Below are 16,329 nucleotides of genomic sequence, written 5' to 3'. Positions count from 1 at the left end.
CAAAACCCTGCCGTGAAAAGCCTGGTATAGCGCTTGGCTGGTGAAAAGCTGTCTGGAAACTCTATCAAGACTCTGAAAAACATTTCCCCCCATTAATGTTCAAACAATCTGGTATAGTTAAAATAGTTTTAAAATGTAACAAGATGGAAATACAAATGAAAACACATTTCTCCAGTTTTGAAAAGATCAAGTCAAGGAAGCAAGCCTCTACTAAAAGTTACGGCTAACAGTGATGGGTGCAAGGGTAAAGCCTGCCTCTTCCTTCCCTTCTCCCAGACTGTTCTTCTCCAAAACAATTGCTCCCCCCCCAAAAACAAACAAACAAACAAAAAAAAAAAACCAAGAAAACAAGAATCAAAAAACCCACATCAGGAAACAACATGCAGCCTTAAAAGATACCAGGTCAGCTCTACTTAATCATTACTCTCTCCACTCAAAATATATGTTGGGTTGTTATCTGTTTTCCCTCTGACAACGTTAACTGAGATCCATGCAAGCAAAAGTAACGGAACATGTTTTAATACACTTCATTATATGGGCAGGAACACTTCTTAAATCTCAAGGTGATGCATTTTTTAAACAGACACCAGTTTGTATCAGACAGGAACAGAGTGCTAATCTCTAGCATGGCTGGGATGGCATAAAGACTCAAGAGAGATGGTCCACAGGACCCCAAATGAAGGGCGAAGTGAGCATCAAAGCAGGAGTGAGAGTATTTATCTACTTATGTAAATATGGACAAGGCTGCCAAGTTTGACAGATCACCTCTTGCTTTGCAGTATACCAGATGAGCCGCACTATGTTAGTCCATTCAAGATGCGTCCTGGAGGCATCTGTGCTCTCCTTCAGGATATCCCAATCCAGGGACGATTACTTCCAACACTTTTTGTACCCATCCCCGTCCATCAACTTGCCCTATGCAGTGAAGGAGCAAAGAGATGCAACAAGATCTAGAGCTTATTTCAGTCCATTTTTTCCTTTCAGGTTATTAACTGACTGTACAACTTCAGCACAAAATGTACAGACACTCAAGTTCACTTAGTGGTCACATAATCTCTTCTCAGTGGATCGAGCACAGAATTAGGGAACCAGGAGATTATAGTCCCTTTCTATTCTGCTACCAACCTATATCTCTTTAGGCACATCACTTGAGGCAAACTTAAGCATTCATTCTCCTCACTTTGTTCTGTACTGGAGATATGAACTGTTGCATTCACCAGCTACAACCATAAACTGCAAGGGCTTAATTGACAAGCACTCAGATTTAGTGGATATTTCAGAAAAAGCTGCCAAGTCTCAGATTCCCCAGACAGTAAATGAGATTAATACTGCTTACCTGTCTTCACACACACTTTGCAACACAATGACTGAAGAGCCCAATATACTGTTATAGACATACAATGCACACACGTAATTCTACATATTACTTAACTTGAAGCTTAGCACTATTAATAAGGCCCAGTTTATCAAAACACACCAAAGGGAGTTTCCTATGGTGGGAATGTCGTAATGGGATGACAAGACACAGCCTGCTTGTTCTGCACATTTTGTAAGATCGTTGGGTCTTTCCTGTCACAAAAGAACTCTTGTTGCACCAATATTTAATTAAAAAGGAGTGAAGAAAGGGCACCCAAACGTTCCAATTTGTTTTCAGCTCCGAGGAACCAACATTGGCAAGTTACAGCTGATGACCACTGCTATTCACTGCATCTAAGGAAACAAGATGGGCTAGATGTTCCTCAGTCAACTGTTTTTAGCTTGATAAAGAATCAGCTGTACCAGACGCTATAGTTGATGTTAGGAAGTCAGACTGAATCTGAGCGGTTTCCTTTCCAGGTTGAAAGACTACAGAAATCATAACAGTGGACCAACGCCCACTGCTACCTACCTGGATGCAGGTTAAAATATTACTTCATGCCTGTGACAGTTTCAGAAACTGCAAGAACGGGCTTATTGCGCTCTAGCATTTCCCTGTTCGTCTTCTTCAAACCCAAAGGTCATTTGTTGTGATGCCACTGTGAAAGCCAAACAAACTAAACTTTCTACTTCTAAAAGACCATGCTGTCCATGCTAGTCTCCTTTACAGGCCTGGATGTGGATACAGAAATGCTTAATGCCTACGCTCCTGTTCAAATTCTTACGTTTGGAATAGCTGCAACTGAAGGAAATGAAAGCTTGCAATAGTGGCTTCTCTGTCACTCCAAGAATCTGCTTTACCACACAAGGCTGCAATTTCAGATTGCTGCACACATTGCGAGGAGCATGTGGCTCAGACCTAGCAGCAGCTGTAATTCAGCACAACAGCAGGCATCTCCACAGCTCTGGGGTCACATAGTCCACTTAAGTTTTCAGCAAAACTCAAGAGATAAAAGTCACAGAGAAGAAATTTAAAAATCAGAAAAGTAGTCCAATAGATTCAACTGAGACTTCTCAAGCTTTTGATGCTTTGAAACAATAAGGATTTTCCATCTCTTTCCCCGAGTGAAACTGTAACGTGTACTTATTAACGGCAGAAAGGCTATAGGGCCAAAGAACGCACAAGAGAAGGTTTCTGGTGCACGCACAGAATAAACAGTCCAAGTTTTTGGTCTTTGACTTCTCTGTAGAAGCAAAAGTTGATTGAACCTGATTCTCTAGACGTGCAAGTTCACTTTGTTAAAAGTTAAATAAAAGCCCTGCAAAGACCGTCAGTACTCAAAAGTGACTTAACATTAATGAGCTTTTGCCAGCGAATCTGCAAACATGAGCGCATATGAGTAGCCATGCCAAAGCCACCCAAACCATCTCTCTCCAAGGCTCTCCTCCAGACCGTACTGGAACTTCAAAACCAAAGTTGGGCCCTAACCTGAACAACAACTATGGGCTTGCTCTGTTCTGCGTCCCTGTGTTAAGTTACTCAGTGATGTTAAGCAGATGCATCTTGAATTTACTGCTTCCTTGCATGTAAAGAGGGGAGGAAAAAAAAAAAGTCAGAAATAGTGCTTATCAGAAAGAAAGCAACTATTTTAAAATAAGTACTGCTACCGTTTTTAGAATGGCCTAAAAACAGATACATCTGAAGTTTCTTTGAATACATGCGTTCAGTTTTTAAGTTGCATACAAGTCAATCTGACAAATGAGCTTAGTTAGGATTGCTCAAAAGAGGCTGAGGGTCCCGTCCCCCACCCTCTTCCTAAGTAAGTGAGCATGAGTTTCTGGCATAGATACTTGCATGTGAGATTTTAACATTCTCCTTTCCATAAACAGTCATACATCAAGCTCTAAAAATTTGCTTCACAGAAACATTTGTGCTAGTAAAACTCAATTATTCTAATATTTGTATGACACATACAGGAGGGGTGCATAAAAAGGTTATGGTGAGCTCATTTAAGAATTTAAACAAGTACTTGATAAAAAGTTTTTGAATTATTCACTCAGCTCCTCTATTCAATCGTGCTTCCAAAGGAGTCTTTGAACAATAGCACAGAAGACGCTGTATTTATAACAAAAAGGCAGTATTGAAGTTATCACTGTTTCTCACAGTGCAAGTCATTCATAATTACAGCCCTAAATGCACGTGGATGCCATATCATGAGTTGATTCATAATTCTGCTGGATTAACTGGATACTTGTAATATTTACAGTTTATTCTTTTTGGAGATGCAGCAGCACTTCTAAATATTATAAGTATGACTTTTTATGCTAAAAAAGGGTGATTCCTTCAAGAACATCCGAAGTTGAGAGAAGTGTTCAAGAACAGCACTAAGCAAGATTAGGACAAACACAATTTATGCCATCCTGCACGGGCAGACACATGAGCAAAGCATCTGCAGTACTTTGTTATTCTCCCAAGGCTTCCAAGCCAAAGTCAACAGAAGACATCAGCATGCATCATTCAGTTTTAAATATTCATACAAAGTGTATATACAGCTATGCATCCTTCTATGTGTGCTCCCTGCATACATATAATTTTTACCCCAAATTCGGAGCCTTCTAGAAAAAGGAAACACTGGGGATTTTGAAGAGGTAACCTAGCAAGTGGTGCCCTGCTGTCTCTCACACACGTCCCTTCGCAACCTGCTTCCTTTCTTTCCATTCCTTTTTCTTCCACATCAGTAGGTGCTCTTGATTTTTCATCCCCATTAACACGAGCCAAGGCTTCCTCTCAAAAATATTCTCCAAGAGAATTTCAGTTATGGACATCACCTACAAAAACATCCCCGTTTCTATAATATTCTCTATCCTGCATCAGTCTGTTCCCAAATAAGCTGTCGGGCCAGTGAAACAAGGTCATGGAGCTACAAAAAACAGGCCCCCTCCCTGCATTCAGCAGTGCTCCCAGAGCAAGCGCACGATGAGTCAGGCTCCCAATATAGCTGGTTTCAGGCATTTCTGACAATGTTAACTTAATGACAGTATTTCATTTCCTTCAGCCATTTCATCCAGAGAGCTCAACTTAAGTATTAATGAAGTGTTTTAACAATCTCACTGTCTAGAGGAAATGTGGGGCATCACCTAATCAGCCACTCAGCGGGGAGAAGTAGCTCCTCTGTTTGCCAACACGGCAAAGAAAAGGGTGTTTGTATCACAAGAGCTAAGGAGAAGTTTGAGGGTGAGAAGCTTGAGGAAGAAGCCAAAGATACCACATCAACCATTAATACCTAGCCTAGAGACAACAGCAGGAGACCTGCCTGAGCAGAACCTAAGACCAACAAAACTGGCCAAAAAACCTAAGGAAGGTATCCTGCCATTTGCAAAGAAATGGGGGTTTATACTGTCTTGTTTCGCTGTTACAAAGCCAAGCCAGAGTAGCGGTGCCATCAGCAACACACCTTCTGAAATCTATTTTTTTAATTTTATTTTTTAAACCCTTGAATTTAACTTTGCCCTTGTGGTTTCCTTCAAACATATCCCCCATCTTCTCATTCACTTGTTCGTACGAATTTATCTATTTGAAGCACAAGACTAACACCTGCATCACTGCAAATGTAACTATGGCAAAATACCATGGCTATTTGTAGACTTCCTGTGCATTAAAAGTTTTGGTGCATCTTTGCTTTAAGCAATGATTTACAGTGCTAGAAACCATGAAGAGAGACACTAGAGAGAGATCAGAAGCAACCCCCTCATTGGTTATGCAATAATTCTTCATATTAGCTTTTTAAAATGACTCAAAGGGGAAAACAAAATCATTAGAATAATTCTTTGTAAATCTGTCAAATGAAAAAAAATCAGTTAAAACTCTGAAGTAGTTTATTCCAGCTGAGACAAGACATTTTACACTCCAAATTGGCATCTTGGATTCAACTTCAGGCTCTGATACAGGTTTTAAATCAAATTTCTAAGCACAGTGAAACCCTTATTAGCCTGTCTCTACTGTAGTTTTAATCTTAATTAATTCTGAGTATCTAATTTGTGTTAAGAATAACCCACATTTTTCTCAGAACTGGATATACCTTAACTGCATGCAAAATTATTCTCTGGCTAGCATAGTTAAGGTCTCCCTTAGACAAATATTATTTTGCATATTGACAGTGAAGAAGAAACACTGAAAATTTGTTAAAACAGGCAAAAGCATTTTCTTAAATGCATCACAACCAGTTGTTTTAACTTTCCAAAAAATTCCCTAACCTAACAAAACCTGGCCATGCAGTCTTGCTTTGTAAAGAAGCTAGAAAGGTTTCTGACCTGTTTTAAAATCTGATATTTCTGTTTCACAAAAAAATATGGGGGGTGGGGGGAGGGAGAAAAGAGGAAAATGTTTGAGATTTTTATGCTTAGAAAGGAACAAAAGAATCCTGTTCTCTCCCCCCCTTTCTTCCAATTTATGACTAAAATGGCAAGAAGAGACAAGTAAAAAGAGAAAATAGTTTGCTAAAAACACTTCCCAATTCCTATTTTCGCTAATGTGACAAAATTCATAACTGTTTTCTGTTTAAAACAAAAATATTTTAAAGCCTTGCTTAAAATTAACAGGAAATCTGGAGCAAGTGAAGCACAACAAATTCTGCATTAAAGCATCAAAATCCTCAATGCTACTGGTACAAAAAACTTACCGATATTGGTACAAGCAGCATTAACATCCTGCAGCGAGCCCAAGGCTCTGAACCTCAGGTTACTATCTCTCCCAATCATGAAATGTTCACTACGTATTTCCTGTATTATTTGCATGGTTGCTTGGATTTTTTTAAAATGCTCATTTAGTAAAAAGCTACTAAAATCTCCCACTCAGGTTCAAGAAAAAAAAGCACCAAATGAATTAATCGTGGTGGTTTCCTACCCTTCTCTCCGCACTTATTTCTGCCGTTTCACGTAATTGCCTTCTCTCTCCCACTCCTGTTGCATGTAAAAGCAATTCAATTCTTATCACAGGTCGACAAGCTTGTGAAGGAACACATCCTTTCAAGTCAAGCTCACACCCCGTCAAAGCCTATTTATGTAATATGAATACGAGAGACAAGTAATATTTGTACATTCGCCACATCAGGGCCAAGTGAGGGGTTCTGATTTGAGAGTGAAATTCAAGCGAGACGCACAGACTGGGAGAAGAGCCAGAGTCTTGTCAAGAGCAAGAGATTAGCTCTCTTATGCGTTAGGTCTTAAAGCCAGGTACTCCATTGCGCTCTTCGTTCCCACATGGGTGAAGGCCTCCGCCTTCGGACTGGCACTGGAATACCAGATATTTTAGTGACTTAACTCTCATGAAGAAGGGGGGGGGGGGGGGGAAGAAATCACTTTAATTTCGCTTTTTAGCCTCTAGGTTTTCCTCGATTTTGGTTGCTTTACGCATGCAAAGGTGAGAGAATTTCCGGTATTACATAGGATGCACTGTGCTGCCTAGATCAGTGCTTATACCACGCAGCTGCGGAAGCGAGGAGCGCTGGAGAGGGCTCACCGACAGATGTTTCTATTCAAGCATCCTGCCAAGGAGGCTGGAATGCGAGAGTTCACTACCTTGGCGTTATTTACATTTCTCCACATCTAGTAATAATCATGCCACAAGCAGTTTAAAAAGGAAAATGAGGAGCAGCAAGGGAGCATTTCACCACAGCATTCATTAAGGGGGCAAAGAAGAAAAAAAACAAAAAAAAAACAAAAAACAAAAACAAAAAACCCCCACTTTTTTATTCCAGTTCTGAAACTTCACCTTGCTTAAATTTGCCCACAGGAAATCAGAAATCAAAATCCTCCTCTGCTCTCGGCAGGGCCTTGCGCCAACGATCTACCCTTACCGCTTTGCAAGACGGCAGTTCGGCTCCACGCGCCCTTCTCGGACGTCGGGAACGGCTAACTACGCCAGGCCCACAGTCTCTGAACTCATGGACCAGGAGCTTTGCATGTAGCAGGATGACAAGCTGCTACAGACGGTTTGCGAGTCATTTTGAAAGGGAGCTAGATCAGAGGAGAAGATCAGAGAAGCAAGGGCGCCCTGGCATGGCATCCCAAGCTGCCTCGCAACCCACGAGCCTCGGCGCGCTCATACAAAGAACCGGCTGAATAAGGCTGATGTCACTACCTGAACATTTTCCTTCTCTTTTCCAGAATAAACAGATTTCTTATCTAGCACAGAGGATAGAGCTTCTCCTTCACTGTGCCACAAATCAAACGTTCCTGGGACTGAACCCGGTGCTCTTGGCTCAAAATCTAAAAACTGTTGGAAGGGTGCGTTTGAGGCATTCGTCCAAACCTCCATCCTGAGGCCCAACAGGTTTGAGAATGAGCTGCCAGATCCAGTCTGGCAACCCAAACAGCTACTCAAAGCCCTGTCCCATCCACCCGAAACACTGGGGCACCATACGCTCAGACCACACTCCCCTGCCTCCTCCAGCCTGTCCCGATGTGCTCCCAGCAGCCAGAGATGGGACAAGGAAGGGTGGTGGGGAAAGCGTTTTTTCACACCGGCTTTGTGATCTACAGAGTTCTTTCTGAGCCTATAGGGGAGGCGGGGGAAGTCCATGCAGCCCATTTCTATAAAAGTCTATACTTGCTTGAGCTTTTAAGGGGTTCTATACTTCAAATATTTAAGCTACACACTCTGTATCATGTTTCTTTTAAAGTGTCGTGCTGGTGAACATTGCCCAGACAGGGAAACTTTACAGCAAGTGAGTGCAGGGCTCCTTTCGCGCCACTGCCACAATGGGACACTTTCCTCACCGAAGTAAACCAGACACTAATGCTATTTATGGATCCCATTGCAGAACTCGACAGGCTATCAATCCACTATTCATCAACGTGCAAATAGGTTTTATTTCATTGCAGGGAGAATAGATTTAAAAAGGGGGGAAAAAAATGTCCTTAAGTTATGCCTACTTTCTTAAAGAAAAAAAAAAAAGAAAACATACTTTAAGAGTAGTTGGATATTCAACATAGAACAATAAAACCTGCAAATTAGGGCTGATGAAAAATTTTGGGGGGATCACATTATTATTAAAAAAAAAAAAAAGATTGATAATCTCAAGCCAGTTCCTAAAGTACTGTTAGAGGAAATCAAACATCCATGGGAAAAAAAGGTAAAAAGGTCAGCTGATGTCACCACGGGACAGACACAGACCGTACCTCCAGAAGAACATGTCAACTCCATTATTCCCCCACCCCCAGAAGAAAGGCAGGGAACTTAACTGTGAAATCTTCCTTACTTCACAGAAAAAGAATACATCAGAGTTTCCAGAGACATAGAGCTGGAAAGCATGTACCAGCGCTGTTTTTAAAGATCAACACAGTCGAGTCCACTGACTTGCACTGTTAATTATCTGGGACTTTATCAGGAAGTACAACTTTGTTCTTACAAGCACTTTCATAGAAGCACCTTTGCATTTAAAATGCCAACTGTAAATGCATCTGCTATTCAGATAAAGCACCCACAAACATGTAATTTGATATGCAAGAAGTTTTACAAAGCTCTTATAGAGCCCAAGGACATTTGGAAGGGTAGATGCAAGTTTAGAATGAGTCTTAGCATATCATCAGCAAAAAACAATTCTATTCTTAGATATTTCCCTTTGGTGTTTCCTGCAATTTTCCTTTTTTCTCCCCAACTCCTTTGAGAAAATAAGTTGTTTGGTTATTAGGAAAAAAAAAAGAAGAAAAAAATGGAAGAACCTGTTCTGCAAGACCTATGAACAAAGCAGTATCTTCCAAAAAAAGAAAAGCTCATTCAAAAGTATGTAAATATTAGGGCTGGTAACACAAACAATGAAACCACAGGAAACACAAGAAATTAAGAATAGATCAGGATTTATTCAATTTCCTGGCTGCTGGATATATAAGCACTTCTCTGGGTTGGCCATATCGGACAATTTATTTTCTGTATACCAGACACAGAAGAGTTTACACAGATAGATAGATAAAAGATGGTAGCACTTCAAAAATCAATGTCTGTGCTGATACTGCACGCATTCTTTAGTGGGCGAGGGCATCAGCAAGGCAACCACATCCAGGACCTCGCACATCACAGTAACAGGGTTAAACTTCCTGCGCTAGCTAGTGGATTAGAGCCTCACTTCAAGTAGAAGTTACAAAGCAGCGCTACCTGACGTCTGCTCCTGAATGAGGAATGGCTTGTTAGTGCTGAAACAGAGCAAGAAGCAGGGGTGACAAATGGGCACTGTTCAGCAGGCTGGGTGGACAGAGTCCCATTGCCAGCCAGCAGCTCTCCCTACCTGGAAGGCCACATCCACGGCTCCTCACTGCATTCACCATCAGGCGTATTCCTGAACTCCCACTGCTGACAGACTCTCCCTTAGCATCCCAAAGTAGCTCTTTGTCCTCTCCATCAGGGGAACGGTCTTTTTGCCAACTGGCCAGCAACAAGACAGTCCCAACAAGACACATTTTACGTCTCTTGTGCAGATAACAGGAATGCATCATCTGCAGGAGTTCAAACGCTGCTCTGCTGAGCACCGTGGCCACGTTAACACAACCGCGATGCAACGACTCCCTGCTCTTCATTCTGACTTCCATCAAACGCTAAACCAAACCTTATTCTTCACTCGCAAGATATCTGGTGGCTCAAACCCAGCATTATTTAAAAGAGCTAAAGAAGTCTTACGAAGAAAATTTAGCTCCTTCAACACAACCAAACTTTCCTATGGCATCAAGTGGTGTAGCAGTCCTGAAGACAAAAGTTGACAAGAGTTAAAGTGTGCTTGCCTCTGTTACACTTTCAAGTTTCTACTCCTTTGGGTCACAGTCCATATAAAGAAACACAAGTTTTGATGAGATGTTTGGATTTCTCTTTGCAGGCTTGAGTGTAACTGCCACACGTGTGGATCAGAATTAAGTTCTCAAAAAACAGAGTTGCACCACGGTATTAAAGCCAAACACTTCCAAGATTGAGGCAGACATAAGCCTGAAATGGCATAACTTCCTCTTGGCACTGAAATATCATAAGCCCACAGCATAAATGCACATAGGTTTTTATGCAAACAGTATTATTCTTTTTTAATTAATATCAGAAGCAGCGGTGAGACTAGGTTTTTAGTAAAAGCTGTCAAAGATATTACAAATTTGTAATATGGAGGGGAGGAGAATCTTCTAGGCAGAGCTCAAAAATCTTTCTAAATTTACACTCACTTGACACCTTTTATCACCTTTTAGGCACTTTATATCCTGGATCTTTCTGTATCATGCAACTGTACAGTAACTGTGTGACTGTTATTTATCTAACATCTCATAATATTAATCAACATAGCAGAGGGGCTGGGTCATAAAAGCAACTCAGTAAAGAAAGGCTAGAAAAGCACACTATTTTTTGCAATTTCAGGAAGATGCATATATTTAAGTACTTTCTTTGTCACGTGAATCCTCCAAGTTTCTCAAGTAGTTTTGAATTTTCATTGTAGAACTTGCTGTTAGCTTATTGAAGGGTTTTCACTGTATACACTCACTATATGTTTCTGGAATAGGATCTCTTATTATTCTCAAAGAACAGCCTGATGACTTCTGAACTTTGAGATTACAAAGCAAGAAAGTTACTGAATACTCACATACAGAGTGATTGGCTAAGAAAAAGCAGCACAAAGTCCTGCCAAAATACTAGCTAATCTGATAAAGAAAAAAAACAAGGAGGTCTTAAGTACTCTTCCCCACAGTTTAAATAGAACTAATTCCAGCTGCAGAAGGAAGTACATTATATTTTGCAGTGGACCTCTTCTTCACAAACTACATCTGGAGAGACAAGAGTTCCCCGCCTTAAAGCCACAGCCCCTAAGGGAGTAAGTAGGCTATAAGGGTAAAGAGGTAGATTACCCCAAACACAGGAAACTCTGAAACCCAGCAGACGCACCACTTTTACTCAGATCAGGCAACGCCGCTTGTAATCTGACTGGAAGGAGGAGAGAAACAAATTAATGATACATACGTGACATGCAACTGGTTGCCACTTAAATATTTCTCTAATTCTCCCACTTTCAATGCGCTTCACAAACAATTAATCCTCTTACCATCCATGCAAGCATATTTATTATCTCCAGTTTTAGCTTGTAAGCTCTTCAGGCAATGAGCTGGTTATTTTTCTAGCTTAATACAGGGCTCATTAAAACTGGGACTGAGGCCATGTTTTAACCATAAAATGACTGCCAAGTAATTAGCTCCCGTCACCCCATTCCCCCCAGCATTTTGCAGAGGAGACGAGCAAGACACCCACTCCGCCACCCTAGGTTGGCTATGCCAACCTAGGCAAAAGTGCTCAAACTCTCAACCTCCACGCCTCACGCACTCTTCCTCAGGCCACGCCACCAAAAGACTCTTTCCAAAATCAGTTGGTGGCTGTGTCCAGTGTGGAAAACCGGCTCCAGATCTGAGAGACTCTTAAGCCTTCATTGCACAGGCGGGTTCCCGCAGGTTGACTCTTGGCCTGGAGTCAGCGGGACCGCACGCAGCCACAGGTACGGTCCCCGTGGCCGGAGCCTGGGTAACCCCCTGCGGGTACCCGCAGCAGACCCGAACACAGCCTACTGCTTTCCTCTTGGGGATAGCACTACTTAATACAGGAAACCCGGCTGCTCACCAAAACATTTGCAGCAACATCTTGCCTTGCATAATGCAAAAGTGTAAAGAGTCACCTGGACCTTGTGAAACGAACTTTCGTTATATAAAACTTCCCTCTAGGGTGATACGTAAAAAAGGGTTTTAGTCTGCACTTCCCTAGTCAGCCAAGACAACCTACCTTCACCGCAGCTGCTAGGAGAAGAGAAACTATAAACATTTACGTTTAATACAACGAAAGGTTTGCTCACCACCTCTTGGGTTACGCTGTGCTCTTAGCTGACGATCAGTCATCACAAAAATGGGTGGAGCGGCTGCAAACCACTCAACGATGGAAAAACTGACTCGCATGTCAAGAGAAGCTCTCGTACATGCTGCAAGCCGCACCAAAGCATGCAAAGTGCTGTCGTTACTTCCCAGTGTGGGAAGTCTTTTGGCTGTGGATGCAAAAACATGTGCTACGTAGCATGTGAACCAGCCTATTTTACTTTTATCTCTAGAATCAATATCTGTCACTGACTCACAGAGCTTCAGATCAGACTACAGAAACTGTTTTAATCTAGGTCACATACAAACCCATTCATCTCAAGTTTGTTTTAAAACAATTCAAGAACAGTTCTCCACGAGGAAGAAGCACGGGCTCTGCAAGATGGCCAGCACCATCACTGACGCCTCCTCGCTGCTGCGCTGAAGGATTCAGGGTAGCGCGGAACAAAAACAACAACAAAATCCCTCCAATTCATCAGGTAAGCCTCACTCGCCACATGACTCACTGAGTGATATTAACTAAAAAAAAGCAAGTCATAGTTTTGCTGCAATCTTACTTGTGGCTTCTGCAATTAGGAAGGGTGCTGTGCTACACAAAAATCTACTTACAAAAGAAATTGCCTTTTAAATCCGTCAGACCTTGTCATCCTTTCTCCCCCTCCTCCCCATCACTCCCCCATTTCCTTTAGCACCTGCTTCCTCCACGCCAGCATTCATTGTGCAGCCATTCTTAGGCCGCTGAAGACTTTGGCATCCCAGAGGAAACTCCAAAGGAAAACCAGTCTATAAAACAGGCAGTCTCCATTCAAGACTTTCTCCATTCACTTCATAATCTCAGGCCTCCGCATTCCTTATTTGCCCTCTTTTACTCCCGAGGGCAGCCTCCAAGGCTTGCCCGGGCGTTGAAAGCAGCACGCGGGCGGCAGCACACAGCGGGAAGCCGAGCACGCGGCCTATCCTGGTATTCAACACAGCCACGCTGGTGCACGGCGACGCCGACGCAGCCCGCGGCGCAGGAAGCCGCTGGGTGCCACAAGGCCGGATGGCCGCGAGGGCGAGCACCCCCGGCCTTGGTCCTGCCCTCCTCTCCACGGGTCCCCGGCCGACTGCTGGGGACGGGGAACGAAGCTCGAGGACCGGGGCCTGGCCCAGGAGGGCCAAGGAGGCACCCCTAAAACGCGGCGGGAGCAGAGCGGCACCCCTCCCTCCATCCAGCAGCCAGACAAACTCACCCTGCACGTCCGCTTTCCGCGGAAAAATTTTATCCCCTGCAGGAGGTCCCTGCCCAGATTCACCCCCCCTTCGGTTGTCCCTAAACTGCAGACGAGAGTACCTGCAGGAACAGGAGAGCGTCAGGCGGCAGCTGTGCATGACACGCATGCCACGTGTGTCCGTCCAGGGAAAAAGAGCGAGTCAGTAGTTCTGGGCTCAAAAAAGTCTGGTTTAAAATTTCTGTTCTGTGACAAAATACTTGCTTGTAATGGTTTGATTAACTGGCGCATTCAGACTTACATAGCAGTTACACCGCTGGGGGCTGAGACACACTGAGGAAGACATTTACTTTCCCAAGTAACTTTGCCAGAAACCTCAGATACAATTTAGATGAAGCTACAAAGCACGTCACAGTTTTAACATAACCTATTGCTCCAATTTGCATTAGTCATGGGTGATAAAAAGCACAGATCCACAGGCAGAATTCAAGCAGGACGCGCTGGGTTGTCTCTCGTAATGCAGGCAAGGTTTTAAACATCATAATCAAATGCCACATACCTTTCTGCTTTACTCTGAGATGATCGCCATAAATCACACTCATGGAGAGTAAGTCTCACCAATTTTTTTTTTTTTAAATAAGTAATTCATCACCTATTTTATTTCTCCTCTCACTCAGAGAAAAAAAAAGTTGCTGCTATGGAAGAAAAAAAATCCTTAAATCCTTCCCCTTACACTGGGTAAGGCTAACCTCAGCAGTGTTGTCACACTGTGAATAACACTTCACTTTAAACAAAGACAAAAATCAGGAAATCTTTCATCATGTATTTTGCAAATGTAAAGTTAAGTTTAAAACAGTTCAGCAAAAAAACTAAAGCCTCATCAAATTTGTGAAAAGTAGACTAGCCACTTAAAGTCCAGAAAAATACGCTGACAGAGACTAGAAGTAGCCTGTAGCTACTCGGGCAAATGCTAAGCATTTAGCATGTTCTATTTTAGAGAATTGCACAAGTGCTTGAAACTAAGGTGCACTGGATCAGTTGTGTATACTATTTAAAATCCCTGAGCCCAGGTATCTTGAAATCCAGGATTTCAGGGTCCAACTCACTGACACGAGCAGTCAAACACCATGCCAGTATTTCTAAGGAAATAACAGGACAACTCATGCAAGCATTAGCAGCATGAGAAAATAGTGAAGGTTCAGTCACCATATCTAATGGTTACAGAATTTATCACCACTTTTGGAAAGATAGCAGTGCCTAAATGGGGAAAGACTTTGTTATTAACAGGGCAAATTACGGAATCATAGGAAAGTTCTTTTGGAAAAAAGAGGCTGGATCATTTGGAAGAAATAAAAAGGTAATTCTTGGTCCTCACGAAGGGGAGAGACGCATCCAAAGAAAACACAAGTGGTCATGGAGGATTAACATGGTAAAATAACCCTCTGCTACAAAATTACAAGTTAATATATCCAAAAAAGCACCATTTTTGGAAGCTACAACCAAGGCCAAAATCTAAGTCTTCTAAAAGCTGTAAAAGTCTACAAGGGCCGCACCATCAGCAGTCCTGGCCAGCAGAGAGAAACCCAGGCAAGAGGCTGCCCAGGGGCATGATACCCTCTGCTGGCTCTCCAAATCTTGCACCCCTATTTAGAATATATTGTATTCCAAGCCCTCAGCAGCACTGCTGTAGGAGGTGCTGACAGCTTTTCCTTTTGCTACTTTTTCTTGTGCTCACTTTCTCTAATCCCATGCACAGTATCTGAGAAGCTCCCAGACTGCCTTTGCTACAGCTCAGTGTCTGGACTGCAAGAGAACTACGTTGCTACTCTAGCAAGTAAAGTATTTTAGCCTTTTTCCCCACCCATAACGAAAATCATCCAAAAAAAAAACTCTTCAGCATCTGATATCTTTAAAAGAAAAAACACATATAAGGTAGTCTTGTTAGCCTGCATGACTACATCGTAACACATGATTAATTATAAGCACAGCAAAATAATGTTTATTTTTTGCAAGTTATCACATCGCATACTTTTTAAATCCTACGTCGACTACTTTAATATATTTGTTATTACACTTTCTTATGTTCCTCAACAATTTATGAGCGTACCTAAAATGTTTATAAAGAGAAAAAGATGATAAAAATGGGAGGGCTTACTTTTGCTTTTTTGGAGAACACATACCTTAAGTCTGCGTAGAAATAATTGTAGTCTTAGTGAACTTAAAAAGGAAACAATTTAGCTTTTAATTCACTGTCTTATCTTAGGAATACATCTCATCTTCTTCACATGCTATAAAACAGGGACGGGCAACTTGGTCAAATGCCTTCTTTGTAATCAAAAAAGCTCTTCCAAGGGTGTAGTGTCAGGAGCATTTCTCCTGGTATGCTTGCTCCCACGCTTCCACATCTCTCTGCCTTTCCCAAAACCCCTCAGTTTTGCCAGTACAGTTGTTTGCGAGACCACAAAGGGACGCAGGGAATTGATCCAGGTGAAGAATGAACTTTTTTGCTGAGCTTTTCTCGGTTGGGGAACTGATCCAAGGTATGAATCGTACAGCAGAAAAAAAGGAAAAAATGTCTCATCTTCACTGGAATCAATTTCCCAGTCTGGTTCACTGCACAGACCCACAAATATCTGCACTGGCACAGCTGGGGAATTGGAGCAGGCTGCTTACGCCTACACTGCCACACAAAAAGAGATCGCAAAATTACAGCCCGAATTTAGGCTAACGCTGAAAAAGTTTTACCTACTGCATGCTTCCACCAACTGTCCCTGGAAAGCAAAGACACTGTTTACAGGATTTGCAGCGTATTTCTCATGTCGACATCAACAGAAAAGTCACCCCTTTGCCGTGACAAAGGGACAGGGCTGTAAGTATATAGAAAGAG

The 16,329-nt window shown here is 42.3% G+C and overlaps 1 protein-coding gene across 1 annotated transcript in view; it reads right to left on the bottom strand.

Moving 5' to 3' along the window:
* The window catches only part of AKAP13 (A-kinase anchoring protein 13), a 236,478-nt gene that overhangs the window by 216,343 nt on the left and 3,806 nt on the right, over positions 1 to 16,329 (bottom strand). The gene's annotated exons all lie outside the window — the stretch shown is intronic.

This window comes from Apteryx mantelli, chromosome 15, assembly GCF_036417845.1.
Source record: "Apteryx mantelli isolate bAptMan1 chromosome 15, bAptMan1.hap1, whole genome shotgun sequence".
In the NCBI taxonomy this organism is placed as follows: Eukaryota; Metazoa; Chordata; class Aves; order Apterygiformes; family Apterygidae; genus Apteryx; species Apteryx mantelli.
Note: the sequence above shows the minus strand (reverse complement) of the source record. Positions and strands in the feature narration are given on the sequence as shown.